Source organism: Meles meles, unplaced genomic scaffold (genome assembly GCF_922984935.1).
Source record: "Meles meles unplaced genomic scaffold, mMelMel3.1 paternal haplotype, whole genome shotgun sequence".
Classification (NCBI taxonomy): domain Eukaryota; kingdom Metazoa; phylum Chordata; class Mammalia; order Carnivora; family Mustelidae; genus Meles; species Meles meles.
The window spans coordinates 113,193-133,329 of record NW_025721261.1 but is presented as its reverse complement, the minus strand read 5'-3'; the positions used below and the strand labels follow the sequence as shown (position 1 = coordinate 133,329).

The 20,137-nt window shown below is 39.3% G+C and overlaps 1 pseudogene; it reads left to right on the top strand.

Moving 5' to 3' along the window:
* The first annotated feature begins 235 nt into the window (after positions 1 to 235).
* LOC123936253 lies at positions 236 to 1,169 on the top strand (annotated as a pseudogene).
* Positions 1,170 to 20,137: the final 18,968 nt, after the last annotated feature.

The window sequence follows — 20,137 nt, the reverse complement described above, 5'->3', positions numbered from 1 at the left end:
TGAATTGTTGAACTCTACATCTGAAACCAATGGTGTACTACAAGTTGGCTAATTGAATTTAAATTAAGAAATGTATTTACTTAAGCAGCATAGATGATATCTAATTTATTCCTTTAACTAGGGGATATAATTCCTACATAATTGTATTAATACAATATTGTGCTCATTTTTCTTTGTCTCATTTTTAATTATTACATATTTTCTTAAACAATCAGAACACAGATTTCCTTGCACAATGGACAATCTCACAGAAGTGACAGAGTTCCTGCTCATGGGGTTTTCTGACATCTGTGAGCTACAGATACTTCATGTTGGAGTGTTTCTGCTGGTTTATCTGACAGCACTGGTGTGGCACCTTCTCATCATGATAATCATTACTTTTGACCAGTATCTTCACAGACCCATGTACTTTTTTCTGAAGAACCTCTCCTTTTTGGATTTGTGCTACATCTCAGTCACTGTGCCTAAGTCAGTCCACAGCTCCTGGACTCACAATAACTCCATCTCTTACTTTGGCTGTGTGGCTCAAGTTTATTTTTTCTTTGCTTTTGCTTCTGTTGAGCTGGCCTTTCTCACTGTCATGTCCTATGACTGCTATGTTGCCATTTGTTACCCCCCCAATAAGAAGCCATTATGACACCAGAAAAATGCCATCACATAGCAGCCATTGCCTGGCTAAGTTGTTTTATTTATGAGCAGTCCACACTGGCAACATATTTAGGGATTCCATTTCAAGATACAACATAATCCACCAGTTCTTCTGTGACATCCCTCACATTTTGGCCCCAGTTTCTCATGAGGTTTTCTTTGTTGAGCTTGTGACCCTAGCTCTGAGTTCCTGCTTTGTTCTGGGATGCTTTGTTCTTATGATCATCTCCTATATCCAGATATTCTCAACAGTGCTCAGAATCCCTTCAGTGGAGAATACAGTAAAAGTCTTTTCCGCCTGCTCCCCACAGCTGATTGTTATCATGCTCTTCCTCATTACAGGACTCTTTGCTGCCTTAGGACCAATTGCCAAAACTTCATCCATTCAAGATTTGATGATTGCTCTGGCATACACAGTTTTGCCTCCTTTCCTGAATCCCATCATATATAGTCTTAGAAACAAGGAGATTAAAGCAGCTGTTTGGAGAATATTTGGGAAGATAATTTCCCTGCGAATGTAGAACACTTAGATTTTGCTAATACAAGATCTTTTAAAAAGACCAGGAGAGCATAAATACCTTAAGAAAAAATATATAGGAAAAACCGTTGAGAGACAGAATATTTCCAGGCCATATTTAGAAATAAATACAAGTGTGTCTCTAAAAAATAAAATATCTCAATATTAAATATTGCAAAATTTTATAACTACAACCTTCTGTGGTGTTCCATTCCTTCATTTATTTATTTTTTATTTAAATTCAATTAGCCAAAGTATACTACATTGTTATTTATATAATGTTCAATGATTCATTAGTTGAATATAACACACAGTGCTCAGCATACCATGTGCCCTCTTTAATTTCCTTCACACAGTTACCCCATCCCCTCACCTACCACCCACAATCAACCCTCAGTTTCTTTCCTGTAGTTAAGAGTTTCGCATGGATTATCTCCCTCTCTGATGATTTCACATTCAGTTTTCCCTCCCTTTCTCTATTGTCCTCTACACTATTCCTTATGTTCCACATGAATGAACATATGATAATTGTCTTTCTCTGCTTTTTTTGCTTACTATAATCCCCTCCAGTTCCATTGATGTTCATGTAAATGGTAGATATTCATCCTTTCCAATGGCTATTATTCCTTGTGTACATGAACCACATCCATCTTCTTTATCTATTCATCTTCTGAAGAACATTTTGACTCTATCCATAGTTTGGCTATTGTGGACGTTGCTGCTATGAACATTGGGGTGCAGGTGCCCCTTCATTTCACTACATCACTATCTTTGGGGGTAAATACCCCATAGTGTAATTGCTGGATCATAAAGTAGCTCATTTTTAACTTCCTGGGGAAGTTAAATACTGTTTTCCAGAGTGACTGTACCAGCTTGCATTCCTACCAACAGGGTCCCCTTTCTCCACATCCTTGCCAACACTTGTTTCCTGTCTTGTTAATTTTTGCCACTGTAACCAGTGAAAGGTGTATCTCGTTGTGGTTTTCATTTGTATTTCCATGATGGCAAGTGATGTGGAGCATTTTTCATGTGCCTGTTGGCCATTTGTATGTCTTCTTTGGACAAGTGTCTGTTCATGTCTTCTGCCCATTTTTTTGACTACATTATTTGGTTTTTGGATGTTGAGTTTGGTAAGTTCTTTATAGACCTTGGATACCAGCCCTTTATCTGATATATCATTTGCAAATATTTTCTCCCATTTGGTAGTTTGTCTTTTAGTTTTGTTGACTGTTTCCTTTGCTGTGAAGATGCTTTTTATCTTAATGAAGCCCCAATAATTTATTTTTGCTTTGTTTCCCTTTCCTTTATAGACTTGTCTTGGAAAAAGTGGCTGTGTCCATGGTTTATAAGGTTGTAACCTGTGTTCTCCTCTAGAATTTTGATGGATTCCTGTGTCACATTTAGGTCCTTCTTCCATTTTGAGTTTATCTTTCTGTATGTTGTAAGAGAATGGTCCAGTTTCATTTTTCTGCATGTGGCTGTCCAATTTTCCCAATACCATTTATTGAAGAGACTGCCTTTTTTTCCATTGGATATTATTTCCTGATTTGTTGACGACTAGTGGACCATAGAGATAAGGGTCCATTTCTGGGATCTCTGTTTTGTTCCACTGATAAATGTGTCTGTTTTTGTGTGTCAATACCATTCTTTCTTGATGATCACAGATTTGTAATATATAGTTAGAAGTCAAGCATTGTAATGCACCCAGCTTTACTTGTCCTTTGCAACAATCCCCTTGTGATTCAGAGTCTTCTCTGGTTCCATACAAATTTTTGGATTGTTTGTTCCAGCTCTGCAAAAAATGGCGATGGTATTTATTTTTTTCAGTATTTAAATTTATTTTTTTCAGTGTAACAGTATTCATTGTCTTTGCACAACACCCAGTGCTCCATGCAATACGTGCCCTCCCTATTACCCATCACCTGTTCCCCCAAACTCCCACCCCTGACCCTTCAAAACCCTCTAGTTGTTTTTCAGTCCATAGTCTCTTATGGTTTGCCTCACTTTCCAATTTTTATTTTTTATAAACATATAATGTATTTTTATCCCCAGGGGTACAGGTCTGTGAATCGCCAGGTTTACACACTTCACAGCACTCATGATAGCACATACCCTCCCCAATGTCCATAACCCACTCCCCCTCTCATAACCCCACCTCCCCACAGCAACCACCCATTTGTTTTGTGAGATTAAGAGTCATTTATGGTTTGTCTCCCTCCCAATCCCATCTTGTTTCATTTATTCTTCTTATGTCCCCCTAACCCCCCATGTTGCATCTCCATGTCCTCATATCAGGGAGATCATATGATAGTTGTCTTTCTCCGATTGACTTATTTCACTAAGCATGATACCCTCTAGTTCCATCCATGTCATCGCAAATGGCAAGATTTCATTTCTTTTGATGGCTGCATAGTATTCCATTGTGTATATATACCACATCTTCTTTATCCATTCATCTGTTGATGGACATCTAGTTTCTTTCCATAGTTTGGCTATTGTGGACATTGCTGCTATTAACATTAGGGTACATGTGCCCCTTTGGATCACTGCGTTTGTATCTTTAGGGTAAATACCCAGTAGTGCAATTGCTGGGTCATAGGGTAGTTCTATTTTCAACATTTTGAGGAACCTCCATGCTGTTTTCCAGAGTGGTTGCACCAGCTTGCATTCCCACCAACAGTGGAGGAGGGTTCCCCTTTCTCCGCATCCTCGCCAGCTTCTGTCATTTCCTGACTTGTTCATTTTAGCCATTCTGACTGGTGTGAGGTGATATCTCACTGTGGTTTTGATTTGTATTTCCCTGATGCCGAGTGATGTGGAGCACTTTTTCATGTGTTCTGTTGGCAATCTGGATGTCTTCTTTGCAGAAATGTCTGTTCATGTCCTCTGCCCATTTCTTGATTGGATTGTTTGTTCATTGGGTGTTGAGTTTGTTAAGTTCCTTATAGATTTTGGACACTAGTCCTTTATCTGATATGTCGTTTGCAAATATCTTCTCCCATTCTGTCAGTTGTCTTTTGGTTTTGTTAACTGTTGCCTTTGCTGTGCAAAAGCTTTTGATCTTGATGAAATCCCAATAGTTCATTTTTGCCCTTGCTTCCCTTGCCTATGCCGATGTTCCTAGGAAGATGTTGCTATGGCTGAGGTCGAAGAGGTTGCTGCCTGCATTCTCCTCAAGGATTTTGATGGATTCCTATCTCACATTGAGGTCCTTCATCCGTTTTGAGTCTATTTTCATGTGTGGTGTAAGGAAGTGGTCCAATTTCATTTTTCTGCATGTGGCTGTCCAATTTTACCAGCACCATTTATTGAAGAGGCTGTCTTTTTTCCATTGGACATTCTTTCCTGCTTTGTCAAAGATTAGTTGACCATGGAGTTGAAGGTCTATTTCTGGGCTCTCTATTCTGTTCCATTGATCTATGTGTCTGTTTTAGTGCCAGTACCATGCTGTCTTGATGATGACAGCTTTGTAATAGAGCTTGAAGTCCGGAATTGTGATGCCACCCACTTTGGCTTTGTTCTTCAATATTCCTTTGGCTATTCGAGGTCTTTTCTGGTTCCATATAAATTTTAGGATTATTTGTTCCATTTCTTTGAAAAAAAATGGATGGTATTTTGATAGGGATTGCATTAAATGTATAGATTGCTTTAGGTAGCATAGACATTTTCACAATATTTATTCTTCCAATCCAGGAGCATGGAACATTTTTCCATTTCTTTGTGTCTTCCTCAATTTCTTTCATGAGTACTTTATAGTTTTCTGCGTATATATTCTTAGCCTCTTTGGTTAGGTTTATTCCTAGGTATCTTATAGTTTTGGGTGCAATTGTAAATGGGGTTGACTCCTTAATTTCTCTTTCTTCTGTCTTGTTGTTGGTGTACAGAAATGCAACTGATTTCTGTGCATTGATTTTATATCCTGACACTTTACTGAATTCCTGTACAAGTTCTAGCAGTTTTGGAGTGGAGTCTTTTGTGTTTTCCACATATAGTATCATATCATCTGCGAAGAGTGATAGTTTGACTTCTTCTTTGCCAATTTGGATGCCTTTAATTTCTTTTTGTTGTCTGATTGCTGAGGCTAGGACTTCTAGTACTATGTTGAATAGCAGTGGTGATAATGGATATCCCTGCCATGTTCCTGACCTTAGCGGAAAAGCTTTCAGTTTTTCTCCACTGAGAATGATATTTGCAGTGGGTTTTTCATAGATGGCTTTGATAATATTGAGGTTTGTGCCCTCTATCCCTACACTTTGAAGAGTTTTGATCAGGAAGGGGTGCTGTACTTTGTCAAATGCTTTTTCAGCATCTATTGAGAGTATCATATGGTTCTTGTTCTTTCTTTTATTAATGTGTTGTATCACATTGATTGATTTGCGGATGTTGAACCAACCCTGCAGCCCTGGAATAAATCCCACTCGATCGTGGTGAACAATCCTTTTAATGTACTGTTGAATCCTATTGGCTAGTATTTTGGCGAGAATTTTTGCATCTGTGTTCATCAAGGATATTGGTCTGTAGTTCTCTTTTTTGGTGGGATCCTTGACTGGTTTTGGGATCAAGGTGATGCTGGCCTCATAAAATGAGTTTGGAAGTTTTCCTTCCATTTCTATTTTTTGGAAACTATTTTAGTTTCAGGAGAATAGGAATTAGTTCTTCTTTAAATATTTGGTAGAATTCCCCTGGAAGCAGTCTGGCCCTGGGCTTCTGTTTCTTTGGAGATTTTTGATGACTATTTCAATCTCCTTACTGGTTATGGGCCTATTCAGGTTTTCTATTTCTTCCTGGTTCAGTTGTGGTAGTTTATATGTCTCTAGGAATGCATCCATTTCTTCCAGATTGTCCAATTTGTTGGCGTAGAGTTGCTCATAGTATGTTCTTATAATTGTCTGTATTTCTTTGGTGTTAGCTGTGATCTCTCCTCTTTCATTCATGATTTTATTTATTTGGGTCCTTTCTCTTTTCTTTTTAATGAGTCTGGCCAGGGATTTGTCAATCTTATTGATTCTTTCAAAGAACCAGCTCCTAGTTTCATTGATTTTTTCTATTGTTTTTTTTGTTGTTGTTTGTTTCTATTTCATTGATTTCTGCTCTGATCTTTATGATTTCTCTTCTCCTGCTGGGTTTAGGGTTTCTTTCTTGTTCTTTCTCCAGCTCCTTTACGTGTAGGGTTAGGTTGTGTACTTGAGACTTTTCTTGTTTCTTGAGAAAGGCTTGTACCGCTATATATTTTCCTCTCAGGACTGCCTTTGTTGTGTCTCACAGATTTTGAACCATTGTGGTTTCATTATCATTTGTTTCCATGATTTTTTTCAATTCTTCTTTAATTTCCTGGTTGACCCATTCATTCTTTAGAAGGATGCTGTTTAGTCTCCATGTATTTTGGTTCTTTCCAGCTTTCCTCTTGTGATTGTGTTCTAGCTTCAGAGCATTGTGGTCTGAAAACATGAACGGAATGATCCTAATCTTTTGATACCAGTTGAGACCTGATTTGTGACCCAGGATGTGATCTATTCTGGAGACGGTTCCATGTGCACTAGAGAAGAATGTGTATTCTGTTGCTTTGGGATGAAATGTTCTGAATATATCTGTGATGTCCATCTGGTCCAGTGTGTCATTTAAGGCCTTTATTTCCTTGTTGATCTTTTGCTTGAATGATCTGTCCATTTCAGTGAGGGGGGTGTTAAAGTCCCCTACTATTATTGTATTATTATTGATGTGTTTCTTTGATTTTGTTATTAATTGGTTGATATAGTTGGCTGCTCCCACGTTAGGGGCATAGATATTTAAAATTGTTAGATCTTCTTGTTGGACAGACCCTTTGAGTAGGATATAGTGTCCTTCCTCATCTCTTATTATAGTCTTTGGCTTAAAATCTAATTGATCTGATATAAGGATTGCCACCCCAGCTTTCTTCTGATGCCCATTAGCATGGTAAATTGTTTTCCACCCCCTCACTTTAAATCTGGTGGTGTCTTCGCATCTAAAATGAGTTTCTTGTAGGCAACATACTGATGGGTTTTGTTTTTTTATCCATTCTGATACCCTGTGTCTTTTGATTGGGGCATTTAGCCCATTAACATTCAGGGTAACTATTGAGAGATATGAATTTAGTGCCATTGTATTGCCTGTAAGGTGACTGTTACTGTATACTGTCTCTGTACCTTTCTGATCTACTACTTTTAGGCTCTTTCTTTGCTTAGAGGACCCCTTTCAATATTTCCTGTAGAGCTGGTTTGGTGTTTGCAAATTCTTTCAGCTTTTGTTTGTCCTGGAAGCTTTTTATCTCTCCTTCTATTTTCAATGATAGCCTAGCTGGATAGAGTATTCTTGGCTGCATGTTTTTCTCATTTTGTGCTCTGAATACATCATGCCAGCTCTTTCTGGCCTGCCAGGTCTCTGTGGATAAGTCTGCTGCCAATCTAATATTTTTACTGTTGTATGTTATAGACTTCTTTTCCCGGGCTGCTTTCAGGATTTTCTCTTTGTCACTAAGACTTGTCAATTTTACTATTAGGTGACGGGGTGTGGACCTATTCTTGTTGACTTTGAGGGGGGTTCTCTGCATCTCCTGGATTTTGATGCTTGTTCCCTTTGCCATATTAGGGAAATTCTCTCCAATAATTCTCTCCAATAGACCTTCTGCTCCCCTCTCTCTTTCTTCTTCTTCTGGAATCCCAATTATTCTAATGTTGTTTCGTCTTATGGTGTCACTTATCTCTCGAATTCTCCCCTCGTGGTCCAGTAGCTGTTTGTCCTTCTTTTGCTCTGCTTCTTTATTCTCTGTCATTTGGTCTTCTATATCACTAATTCTTTCTTCTGCCTCATTGATCCTAGCAGTGAGAGCCTCCATTTTTGATTGCACCTCATTAATAGCTTTTTTGATTTCAACTTGGTTAGATTTTAGTTCTTTAATTTCTCCAGAAAGGGCTTTTATATCTCCAGAGTGGGTTTCTCTAATATCTTCCATGCCTTTTTCGAACCCAGCTAGAATGTTCAGCTTCGTCATTCTGAACTCCTGATCTGACATATTACCAATGTCTGTGTTGATTAGGTCCCTAGCCTTCAGTACTGCCTCTTGTTCTTTTGTTTGTGGTGATTTTTTCCGCCTTGTCATTTTGTCCAGATAAGAGAATATGAAGGAGCAAATAAACTACTAAAAGGGTGGCAAAGACCCCAGAAAAATGCGCTGTAACCAAATCAGAAGAGACCCCAAATTTTGAGGTGGAGAAAGGGGATAAAAATAGGTTCAGAAAAAAAAAGTAAAAAATTTAAAAAATAAAACAAATAAGGAAAAAATATAAAAAGGAGAGAATATATATATATATATATTTAGATAAACTAGTCAAAAAACGTTAAAAAAGAAAAGGGTAAAAGTTTTAAAAAAATTAGCAGAAGAAGAAAAAAGAAAGAAAAAAAATGAAAAAAGAAAAAATAATTGAATTAACCGCAAGAGTAAAGAATCATGGGGAGAAAGCCATGAGTTCTGTGCTTTGCTTTCTCCTCCTCTGGAATTCCGCTTCTGTCTTAGGAATTGAACCTGCTTTCCTTGATAGATGAACTTCGTCCTGGCTGGATATTTTGTTAATCTTCTGGGGGAGGGGCCTGTTGTAGTGACTCTCAAGTGTCTTTGCCCGAGGCGGGATTGCATCGCCCTTTCGGGGTTCGGACTGAGTAATCAGCTCAGGTTCGCTTTTGGGAGTTTCTGTTCCCTGAACGCTTTCTGTAGAGTTCCGGAGGACGGGAATGAAAATGGTGGCCTCCAGTCTCCATCCCGGAGGAGCCGAGAGCCCGGCGCCCCACTCCTCAGTGCGCCTCCAGAGGACAGCACCCAATCACTCCTGTATCCCCAGCCTCCAGCCATGCTCTGAGCTCACCCAGCCCGCGACCAGTTCAAGGTAACACTGAGCTGAGAGTTCAGTCCTCGGCTCTGTCTCTGCAGCCGGCTTCTCTGTTCTAATACCTGCAAGCTCTGTGACACTCCGACACCCCCGATCCTTCTGTGACCCTGCGGAACCTGTGGCCACGCTGACCCCGCATGGGCTTCACCCCGGTTTAGCCTCTGGAGCAATGTCCCTCAGTGGAACAGACTTTTAAAAGTCCTGATTTTGTGCTCCATTCCTCCGCCACTTGTTGGGAGCCGGCCCCTCACCCCACGGTCTATTCTCCCATCGTTTTAGATTCATTTCTCCACCAGTCCTACCTTTCCGAAAGTGGTTGATTTTCTTTTTCTAGAATTGCTGTTCTTCTTCTCTTCGATCTCCCATTGGATTTGTAGGTGTTTGCAATGTTTAGATAAGCTATCGAGCTGATCTCCTGCTACCTGATATAGTCTCAGCCTGCTACTTCTCTGCCATCTTGACTCCTCCTCATCTGTTGATGGTATTTTGATAGAGATTGCATTGAGTGTGTAGATTGTTTTAGGCAACATGACAATTTCACAATATTTAATCTTTCAATCCATGAGCATGGATTATTTTTCCAAATCTTTGTGTCCTCCTCAATTTCTTTTGTAAGTGTTCTGTATTTTCTAGAGTATAGATTCTATTCCTTTTGGTTAGGTTTATTCCTAGGTACCTTATGGTTTTTGTGCAATTGTGAATGGGATAAATTCCTTAATTTCCCTTTCTTCAGTCACATTGTGTATAGAAATTCAGCTGATTTCTGTGCGTTGATTTTGTGTCTTGCCATGTTGCTGAATTGCTGTATGAATTATAACAATTTTGGTGTGGAGTCTTTTGTATTTTCAACATAGAGTATCATGTATCTATGAAGAGAAAGAGCTCGAGTTCTTTGCTAATGTGAATAGAATTTCTTTCTTTCTTTTCTTTTTTTTTTGTTTATTTACAGCATAGCAGTGTTCATTATTTTGGCATCACACCCAGTGCTCCATGCAGTACATGTCCTCCATATTACCCACCACCTGGTAGCATTTATTTCTTTTTGTTGTCTGATTGTGGAGGATAGGAATGCTAGTACTATGCTGAACAATAATGGTGAGAGTCATCATCTTTATTCTGTTCCTGACCTTAAGAGAAAAGCTTTCCATTTTTCACCATTGAGAATTATATTTGCTGTGGGCTTTTTGCAGATGGCTTTGATGATACTGAGTAATGTTCTGTCTATCCCAATACTTTGAAGAGTCTTAATCAAGAAACTATGCTGTTTTGTTGTTGTTATTGTTGTTGTTGTTGTTGAGTACCTTCTCTGCATCAATTGAGAGGATTATATGGTCCTTGTTTTTTCTTTCATTAATGTGATCTATCACGTTGATTGACTTATGGATGTTGAACCACCCTTGAAACCAGGAATAAATCCCCCCTAGTCCTGGTGAATATTCCTTTTAATATTCTCTCAGATCCTTTTGGCTAGTATCTTGGTGAGAATTTTGGCATCCATGTTCACCAGGGATATTGGTCTGTAATTCTCCTTTTTGATGGGTTCTTTCTCAGTTTGGGGATCAAGGTAATCAAGGTAATGCTGACCTCATAAAATGAGTTTGCAAGTTTTCCTTCCATTTTCTTTCTTTCTTTCAACAGCTTCAGAAGAATAGGAATCAGTTCTTTATGTGTTTGTTAGATATCCCCTGGGAAGCCATCTGGTTCTGGACTCTTGTTTGTTGGGAGATTTTTGATTATTGCTTCGATTTCCTTGCTGGTTATGGGTCTGTTCAAGTTTTCTATTTCTTCCCGTTTCAGTTTTGGTCATTTATATGTTTCTAAGAATGTACCTATTTCTTCCAGTTTGACTGATTTTTTGGGATTAAGTTTCTCAAAATATGATCTTATAACTCTATTCCTTAGTGTTGGTCATGTTATCTCCTATTTCATTCATGATCTTATTAATTTGGCCCCTTTCATTTTTCTTTTTGATAAGCCTGGCTAGAGGTTTTCGATCTTTTAATTCTTTCAAAGAACAAGTTCCTAGTTTTGTTGATCTATTCTAATGTTCTTTTGGTTTTATTTCATTGATTTCTGTTATAATCTATATTATTCTTCTATTCCTGCTTGGGTTAGGCTTTATTTGCTGTTCTTTCTCCAACTTCTTGAGGTGTACAGTTAGGTTGTATATTTGAGATTTTTCTTGTTTCTTGAGACAGCCTTGTGTTGATACATCCTTCCCTCTTAGTACCACTTTTGCTGCATCCCACAGGTTTTAATTGTTGTGTTTTCATTTTCCTTCACTTCCTTGATTATTTTTAATTCTTCTTTAATTTCGTGGCTGACCCATTCATTATTTAGCAGGATGTCCTTTAACCTCCAAGTATTTCAACTCCTTCCAAATTTCCTCTTGTGACTGAATTACAGTTTCAAATCATTGTGGTCTGAAAATATGCAGGGAATAATCCAGTCTTTTGATATCAGTAGAGACCTGATTTGTGACTCTCTGTGTGATTGATTCTTGAGAATGTTACATGTAGACTGGAGAACAGTGTGTGTTCTCTTACTTTAGGATGGAATGCTCTCTATGTATCTATGAAATCCATCTGTGTTATCCAGAGTCCAATGTGTTATTCAAAACCCTTATTTCCTTTTTGATCTTCCACTGAGGTGATCTGTCCATTGCTCTTAGTTGGATGTTAAAGTCCGCTACTATTACTGTATTATTCTCAATGTGTTTCTTTAATTTATTAACTGGTTGATATAATTGACTGTTCCCAAATTAGAGGCATAAATATTTGTAATTGTTACATCTCCTTGTTGGATAGACCCTTTAAGTATGATATCATGTTCCTCTTCATCCCTTAGTACAGTCTTTTACACATTTTCACCATGGTTCTGCTGCTTGCTGGGCCCCTGACCAGACAGTGATCACCTGATTGTACTTGGGTTCACAGTTTATCACAAAACTGAACTGAAAGCTTACTCCTGTGCTTGAGGATTGCAGCCAGCATCCTTGTTCCAATACTTGGGAACTCTGCTACACTCAGGCATCTCTGCTCTTTCTGTGATCCTGGGGATTCTGAGTCCTCACTGTCCCACCTATGATTCTGCTCTGTTTTCCACCTTTGCACATTTCAGGCAGGGATGTCACTCGCAAGAGCAGACTTCTAAAAGCTCTGATTTTGCAGTGCATGCTACATCACTTTCTGGTAGTTGGCTTATGGAGGATTCCTCCCCCACAGTTTATCTTCTGATATATCCCTTCGGATGGACCACTTCACACTTCCTGCCTTGCAAAAAGTAGTCACTTTTCTATTTGTAGAATTGTAGCAATTGTTTTCTTAGATCTCAGGTTGAATTCACAGGTGTTCAAAATGATTTGATAGCTATCTAGCTGAATATAAGGGACAGAGGTAATGAGGGTCCCGTACTCTTATACCATCTTCCTTCCCCTTCTATCCCCTTTAGTATTTCTTGCAGGGCTGGTATAATGGTCGTGAACTCCTTTGGTTTTTATTTGTCTGGGAAACTCTATCTTTCCTTATATTGTAAATGACAGTCTTGCTAGATTGAGTATTCTTGGCTGCAGATTTTTTCCATTCAGTACATTGATTATATCATACCACTCCCTTCTGCTTGCCAAGTTTCTATGAAGTGATCTGTAGCTAGCTTATGGGTCTTTCATTGTAAGTTAAGGATTTATTTTGTCTTGCTGCTTTTAGGATTTTTTCTTTGTCACCATGGCTTGAAAATTTAACTACAACATATCTTGGTGTTGTCCTGCTTTTGTTGATTTTGATGGGAGTTCCATATATTTTCTGAATCTGGATGTCTGTTTTCTTCTCCAGATTAGAGAAGTTTTCAGCTATTTTTTCTTAATATAAATTTTCTGCCCCCTTTTTTCTCTCTTATTCTGGGACTCCTATAATACAAATTTTATTAGGTTTGGTGGAGTCACCATGTTCCTTAAATCTATTCGTGTGTTCTGTAATTCTTTCTCCCTTTTTTTCAGTTTCATTACTTTCCATTGCTTTATCATTCATATCACTTATTCATTCCTTGCTTCTTCCATCCTTGTATTCATTATAGCCAATCTTTTTTGAATCAGCTATTGCAGTTTACATTTCTGACTGATTTATACCACTTTTATCTCTGTTGGAAGGACCTCTCTGAAGTCTTCAATTCTTTTCTCAAGCTCGAGTACCCTTATGGTTGTTGCTTTAAATTCCCCAGAAGGCATATTAACTATATATGTTTTGCTTATCTTGTTGTTTCATTTGGAGTGAAGTCCTCTGTCTTGGTATTTTGTCTACATTTCTCTCTTTGTCTCTGTGTTAGAAAAGCTTGCTATATTTCCTGCTCCTGATACTAATGGTTTTATGAAGAAGAGGTCATGCAGTGTCCAATGGCTGGAAGTTCAGGGAGTGTCTCTGGTGTGTGCTTTATGCACTCTACTGCTCTGTTTTGGATGCTCTATCCTTCAGGCCACTTGTCTGCAGAGGTTCTACTTGCCTACTGTGGACAATATTTGTTCCTTAGCCAGAGTGTGGGGAGATTTAACTAGATGTGCTCTGGTCTGTTTGTTAAATGCTACTTGATACTACTCCAATGCAACTGAAGCTTTTCAGAATTCTGGTCAAGAGAAGTGTTAGCCGAGGGTTCTGCTGTTCTTCTGGGGAAGAGGCCTGCTGCACTGGGCATGACTCCCTCTCCCTCTACCCCTTCTGCTCATTCCCTCTCTATCATAAATAAAAAATATTGCATGGTGCACTAGGTGTTATACATAAACAATGAATCTTAGAACACTACATAAAAAAAATTAATGATGTAGGAGACAAAATGTAAAGTAGGAGGAGGCACCATTTCAACCTGTCCCCTAAAGTGAGCTTATTACCCACCAAAGAACTCTGATCACCCATGAAATCAGCCTGAGATTAAAATGATACACTTATGAATCTCTATGGGGTCAGAAGACTCCAGTGAGCAGAAGCGTTCCATGGTGCATCTTGCCTGCACCAGGGTCAGTACATTCAGCTACATATCCCCTCAGACATCTCTCACCAAAATGATGAGGAAGAGGAATGCCCAACAGAAGAAAAATTGAGAGACTGGGCCTTCTGCATCAGAGCTATTGGATATGGACATAGACAGTATATTGCAAAGGGAATTCAGGCTAAAAATTATCCAGGAAATAGCTAGGTTGGAGAAAGCTGTTGATGACAAAATGGAATTGATTATTGCAGAAGTGAAAATCACCAGGGATAGGATGATGTCCACAGTGTTCTCAAAGAGTTCCAATCTAATCTAAATTCTCTGAAAGCTAGGGTAACTGAGGCAGAAGATAAAGTTAGTGACCTGGAGGACAAACAGAGAATAAGGATCAGGAGGAAGCCTAGAACAAACAGCTTAGAAGCCATGAAAACAGAATTAGGGAAATAAATGATGTCATGAAACAGTCCAATGTCAGAATTGTTGGGATACCTGAAAGGGAGGAGAAAGAAAGAAGACTAGAGGATATAGCTAAACAAATTTTCCATGAAAATTTCCCCAATCTCCCAAATAGAACCAGCATTCATGTCCTAGAGGCAGTATCCCTCCCCCAAATCATAGAATGTAGAAAGACCTCGAGACACCTGATAGTGGAAATGATGAATCATAATTGTAGACAGGAGCTCTTGAAAGTAACTTTGGAAAAGAAATTCCTTATGTACAGAGGAAAAAGCCATCAGAATACTGTCATACCTGTCCACAGAAATCTGGAAAGCCAGAAAGGGCTGGCAAGATGTATTCAGGGCTATAAATGAGAAGAACATGCAGCCAAGAATACTTTATTCAGCAAGACTGATGTTCAAAATGGGTGGAGAGATAAAGAGCTTACAAGACCAGCAAGGTTTAAAAGAGTATGTGACCACCAAGTGGACACTGCAGGAAATATTAAGGGGGGGTTGATAAAAGAGGAAAAAATCTAAGAATATCATTGAACAGAAACATATGGAGACAATCTATACAAACAAAGGCCTCACAGGTAAAACGAGTCAGTAAAGCACAACTCTCAATAACCACTCTCAATGTGAATGGCCTAAATACACCCATAAAATGACACAGAGTTGCAGATTGGATAAAAAGACAGGACCTATCCATATGTTGTCTACAAGAGACCAATTTTGAAACTCAGGATACATCCAGCCTAAAAGTGAAGGGATGGAGAAGCATCTCTCATGCCAATGGGCCTCAAAAGAAGGCTGGTGTAGCAATTCTTGTACCAGATAAATTAGATTTTAAACTAAGGACTGTAGTCAGAGATACAGAAGGACACTACATCATTCTTATAGGGACTATCCAAAGATCTAACAATTGTAAATATTTATGCCCCCAATATGGGAGCAAACAATTACATAAGAAAACTATTAATCAAGATAAACAGGCATATTGATATGAATACATTCATAGTAGGAGATCTTAACATGCCACTCTCAGTAATAGACAGATGCTCTAAGCAGAAAATCAATAAAGGAACAAGAGAATTAGGGATACCTAGGTGGCTCAGTGAGATAAGCCTCTGCCTTCGATGCAGGTCATGAACTCAGGGTCCTGGGATTGAGTCCCCCATCGGGCTCTCTGCTCAGCGGGGAACCTGCTTCCATCCTTCTTTCTCTGCCTGCCTCTACCTACTAGTGATCTCAGTCTGTCAAATAAATAAATGAATAAAATCTCTAAAAAAAAAAAGAGCATTGAATGACACATTGGACCAGATGGACCTCATAGATATATACAGAACATTCCATCCTAAAACAACAGAATACTCATTCTTCTTGAGTGCACATGGAACCTTCTCCAGAACACCACGTACTGAGTAACAAATCAGGGCTCAACTGGTACCAAAAGATTGAGATTACTCCCTGCATATTCTCAGATCACAATTATTCTGAAACTGGAGCTCAACCACAAGGAAAAGTTTGGAAGGAATTCAAACACCTGGAAGCTAAAGATCACCTTGCTTGATTATCTTGGATCAACCAGGATATCAAAGAAAACTTCAACAGTTCATGGAACCCAATGAGAATGAAGCTTCTTTGATCCAAAACTTATGGGATAAAGCAAAGGCAGTCCTACAGGGGAAATACATAGGAATTCAAGCTTCCCATAAAAACATTGCAAAACCCAGAATACACCAGCTGTCTCCACACTTTAAGGAACTGGAGAATAAACAGCAAATTAGGCCAACTTCACACATGAGAAGGGAGGTAATCAAGTTTAGAGCAGAGAAAAATGAGATAGAAACTAGAGATGCAGTAGAATGCATCAAGGAAACTACAAGCTGGCTTTTGAAAGAATAAATAAGATTGATGAACCATTGGACACACAAATCCAAAAGAAAAGACAGAAGGCCCAAATTAATAATTTTTTAAAAAATTTATTTATTTATTTATTTATTTATTTATTTATTTATTTATTTATTCTCAGCATAATAGTACTCATTCTTTTTGCAACACACCCAGTGTTCCATGCAATACATGCCCTCTCTATTACCCTCCACCTGCTTCCCCAACCTCCCAACCCCCACCCCTTCAAAACCCTCACATTGTTTTTCAGAGTCCATAGTCTCCCATGGTTCATCCCCCTTTCCAAATTCCCACAACTCCCTTCTCCTCTCCATCTCCCCATGTCCTCCATGTTCTTTGTTATGCTCCACAAATAAGTGAAACCATATGATACTTGACTCTCTCTGCTTGACTTATTTCGCTCAGCATAATCTCTTCCAGTCCCACCCATGTTGCTACAAAAGTTGGGTATTTATCCTTTCTGATGGAGGCATAATACTCCGTCGTGTATATGGACCACGTCTTCCTTATCCATTCATCCATTGAAGGGCATCTTGGATCTTTCCACAGTTTGGCGACCATGGCCATAGCTGCTATAAACATTGGGGTGCAGATGGCTCTATTTTTCACTACATTTGTATCTTTGGGGTAAATAACCATCAGTGCAATTGCAAGGTTATAGGGAAGCTCTATTTTTAATTTCTTAAGGAATGTCCACACTGTTCTCCAAAGTAGCTGCACCAACTTGCATTCCCACCAACAGTGGAAGAGTGGTCCCCTTTCTCCACAACCTCTCCAACACACGTTGTTTCCTGTCTTGCTAATTTTGGCCATTCTGACTGGTGTAAGGTGATATCTCAATGAGGTTTTAATTTGAATCTCCCTGATGGCTAGTGATGATGAGCATTTTTTCATGTGTCTAATAGCCAGTTCTATGTACTCATTGGAGAAGTGTCTGTTCATATCTTCTGCCCAATTTTTTATATGATTATCTGTTTTGTGTGTGTTGAGTTTGAGAAGTTCTTTATAGATCTTGGATATCAACCTTTTGTCTGTACTGTCATTTGCAAATATCTTCTCCCATTCCGTGGGTTGCCTTTTTGTTTTCTTGAGTGTTTTCTTTGCTGTGCAGAAGCTTTGGATCTTGATGAAGTCCAAAAAGTTCATTTTCGCTTTTGTTTCCTTGGCCTTTGGAGACATATCTTGAAAGAAGTCGATGTGGTTGATATTGAAGAGGTTACTGCCTATGTTCTCCTCTAGGATTCTGATAGATTCGTGCCTCACGTTGAGGTCTTTTATCCATTTTGAGTTTATCTTTGTGTACGGTGTAAGAGACTGTTTGAGTTTCATTCTTCTACATATCGCTGTCCAGTTTTCCCAGCACCATTTATTGAAGAGACTATCTTTTTCCATTGTATATTTTTTCCTGTTTTGTCGAAGATTATTAGAACATAGAGTTGAGGGTCCATATCTGCACTCTCCACTCTGTTCCACTGGTCTATGTGTCTGTTTTTATGCCAGTACCATGCTGTCTTGGTGATCACAGCTTTGTAGTAAAGCTTGAAATCAGGTAACATGATGCCACCAGTATTGTTTTTGTTCTTCAATATTTCCTTAGCAATTCAGGATCTCTTCTAATTCCATACAAATTTTAGGATTATTTGCTCCAGCTCTTTGAAAAATACTGGTGGAATTTTGATCGGAATGGCATCAAAAGTATAGATTGCGGGGGGAGTCAAGATGGCGGGGAAGTAGGAGGAGGCACCATTTCAACCTGTACCCTAAAGTGAGCTGATTACCTACCAAAGAACTCTGACCACCCATGAAATCAGCCTGAGATCAGAATTATACACGTCTGGATCTCTACTGGAGCAGAAGACGCCAGTGGCAGGTAAAGCAGACTGGGAGCGTTGGACTGATATCGGAAGATAAACAAAAGGGGGAGGGAGCCACCAGAAGTGACCAATTGGAAAGTAACACCCCAACACGAGAGTGCTCTGCCTCTGGGGACCAGCATTAACTTGGAGTCTGGTTGAAAGCACTCAAAAAACAAACAGCAAAGGATCACGGGGGGTAATAGTTGGAACCTGGGCAGTTAGGGTCAGGGACCTAAGTCCCTGGACCCAGGACAGCTTCCCCTGGCACGGAGCCAGAGAGAGTGTGGCGGAGAAATCAGGTCTCCGTCCCTGAACCGCCAGTGCACCTGAATGCCAGCGCACCCGAGAACGAGTGGGGTCTGCTCCCGTGAGGGGCTAGGAGCCTGGCCAGACGGCAATCCTGAAACGCGCATGTCCCACACCCTCCCTTGGGATAGGTGCTCATAGGCGCTAGCCTGGAGCTCTGGCAGCCGGAAAAACCAGACATTCCCAGCCCGGGACAGCGGGAAAATCTCAGTGTGCGATCTCTGCTCGGAACCTCTCTGGCGGTCTGGAGCTGCCTAGACAGCCACCGCTGCCCTGGTTTTGGGGACAACGAGGAGTTCCTGCATCCCCAGGGACAGTGACTCAGAACCGACTCTGCCAGCAGCTTTTGCAAAACAGTCTGAGGCTTCTCTCTGAGTGGGAGGTCGGGGTGCTGTTTGCTCTCCTCTAAACCTCCAAAAACCATCAAAAGCTGTCAAGGCGAGAGAAAGCAGATGAAAGAACATAAAAACCCCCAGAGAACAAAAGGCTGAAAAAAACAGTTTCCTGAAAAAAAAAAGAGCTCACCCCCTTGAGGGGAGCGGGAGGACCTAACTCAGGGAACATCATTGTCTGAAAACCAACGTGGCAGGCCCCTCCCCCAGAAAACCAACCAGGAAGGAAGAAAAAAAAAAAAAGACTACAAGAGAACAACCACCACTACTTCATAAATACAACTTTTATTTTTAACTCTTTACCAATATTCTGGTTCTTTTTTTTTTATACATACAGATAATTTTTTAACCTATTTACCATCACACTGAGATGTCCAGTACATCAAATTCTTTAATAACCTTCTAACCTGAACTTTTTGATACATACACCCATGTTTTTCTTTTGCTTTTCTATTTTTTTTAATTCTTTTTAAATTTTAACTTAGTTTAGTCTAGTTTATTCTTTTTTAATTTTTATTTTCTACTATACATATAGAGTTAAACTTCAAGGTAATCCCCTTTCCCTAATCAATGCTACCCCTATAAGCAAACCAGTTTCTAATCCCCCTGTAACTTAGGAAAGTTGAGTCCCTTAACAAAAACATCAAGATACCTTCAGGAAGAATCAAAATAACCTTCCTCACCCACACTGAGAATCTATAACCATTCTCCCAATTTTTCCTTCTGTCAGTGTTTCTGTGAATTTGTGTTTGTCCTGATAATATATAAATCTTATACTTGGGGTTCTTTCTGATGAGGTTCTTCCCTTTTTTTTTTGCTTATATATACATATTTTTTTCTCTTGTCATATACTTTTATCACTCTTTTTGTTTGTCTGTTTTTGTTTGTATACTCCACAAATCTTACCTTGTGGCCCATTTGGGCTGAGCCTTCTCTTTTATCTTTCCTTTTTTTCCTATCTCTCTCTCTCTCTTTTTTTTTTTCCTTTTTTCTTTCCCCCTTTTTTTCTTTCTTCTTCTCTATTTCTTTTTCTTTTCTTTTTTCTCTCATTTGGGTGGGGAATCCTGATTGCACAGAAGCGTTCCAGGGTGCACCTTGACTGCACCACAATCGATAAGTCCAGCTGCATCTGTTCAGTCATCTCTTACCAAAATGACTAGGAGGAGGAATACCCAACAGAAGAAAAATACAG